The sequence below is a fragment of the Chiloscyllium punctatum genome, unplaced genomic scaffold, assembly GCF_047496795.1.
Source record: "Chiloscyllium punctatum isolate Juve2018m unplaced genomic scaffold, sChiPun1.3 scaffold_79, whole genome shotgun sequence".
NCBI lineage: Eukaryota > Metazoa > Chordata > Chondrichthyes > Orectolobiformes > Hemiscylliidae > Chiloscyllium > Chiloscyllium punctatum.
This window is the reverse complement of record NW_027309813.1, coordinates 1,002,871-1,004,799: the sequence shown is the minus strand read 5'-3', so window position 1 is coordinate 1,004,799 and position 1,929 is coordinate 1,002,871.

Here is a 1,929-nt window from a genome sequence, read left to right as displayed (position 1 = left end):
TTTCCTGAAGACAAACGGAGTTTGGGAATTCCTGTATTTTGGTCTAAATTGTGGTCGATCCTGTGTCGTGGAGAAATGTAAACGCAGGGAAAATGTATTCACCCCTTTAACTGCCTGAGGGCCGTTCGGAACAGTGTCTCCTTCTCCCTGGAACGGGATCTCTTCCCTCAGGATCTTATCGTTTGTTCAATTCACTGACGTCCGGCCATTCACAAACAATGTCAGGGACAGAACTTTCCGGGGAATGTCAGTTATAGAATGTCGGGGACAGAACGTTCCAGAGAATGTCAGTTATAGAATGTCGGGGACAGAACGTTCCGGAGAATGGCAGTTATAGAATGTCAGGGACAGAACGTTCCGGGGAATGTCAGTTATAGAATGTCGGGGACAGAACGTTCCGGGCAACGGCAGTTATAGAATGTCGGGGACAGAACGTTCCGGGGAATGTCAGTTATAGAATGTCGGGGACAGAACTTTCTGGGGAATGGCAGTTATAGAATGTCAGGGACAGAACGTTCCGGGGAATGTCAGTTATAGAATGTCGGGGACAGAACGTTCCAGAGAATGTCAGTTATAGAATGTCGGGGACAGAACGTTCCGGAGAATGGCAGTTATAGAATGTCAGGGACAGAACGTTCCGGGGAATGTCAGTTATAGAATGTCGGGGACAGAACGTTCCGGGGAATGTCAGTTATAGAATGTCAGGGACAGAACGTTCCGGGGAACCCCTTGACCAGTCCACGACCTTTCCCCCCTCCCCCTACCCACCCCACCAACATGAGGTACTGTGCCTGGACACACTGTAACACTAATGGGGTGAGAGATAGAGGGTCCAATCACAGGAATGGGAACGAAAGGCATTGCCAGATCAGCTGAAATGGTGAGATATGCCACATTCTCAATCCACCTCACAGAACCAGCCCAGACACCATACACCCAGAGGAGATATCTGTCCACCATGGAACACTGTGCAGACCAGGACAGTGTACTGCTCAGTACAACCCAGCAATCGGTCCAGATTCATCCGTTACACTGGTCAATACAATCCAGCAATCTGGCCAGAGTGGAACAATGCAAAGACCACAGCAGTGCATTGATCTATAAACCCAGACTAGATATCTGTCCAGCACTGAGAGCTGTGGAGACCACAGCAGTGCATTGATCTATAAACCCAGACTAGATATCTGTCCCGCACTGGGAGCTGTGCAGACCACAGCAGTGCATTGATCTATAACCCCGGACAAGATACCTGTCCAGCACCGGGAGCTGTGCAGACCACAGCAGGGCACAAGTGTGTGAACCTGAAACAAATATCCATCCAGCAGGAGGGGCTGCACAGACCACATCATTGCAGTATCTATTAACCTAAACCAGATAGTCTGACCAGCGCAGCGATCTGTGCAGTGATCACCCGTGAATTAACCTGTAAACCAGGAGCAGTTACCCTCCCAGCATGTAGGACTGTGTACACCAGCCCAGTGCATTGATCTGTAACCCAGGAGCAGTTACCCTCCCAGCATGAAGGACTGTGTACCCCACCCCAGTGCATTGATCTGTAACCCAGGAGCAGTTACACTCCCAGTGTGTCGCACTGTGTACCCCACCCCAGTACATTGATCTGTAAACCAGGAGCAGTTACCCTCCCAGCATGTAGGGCTGTGTACCCTACCCCAGTACATTGATCTGTAACCCAGGAACAGTTACCCTCCCAGCATGTAGGGCTGTGTACCCCACCCCAGTACATTGATCTGTAACCCAGGAGCAGTTACCCTCCCAGCATGTAGGACTGTGGACCCCAATCTAGTGCATTGATCTGTAACCCAGGAGCAGTTACCCTCCCAGATTGTAGAGCTGTGTACACCACCCCATGCAAAGATCTGTAACCCAGGAGCAGTTACCCTCCCAGCATTTAGGACTGTGTACACCACC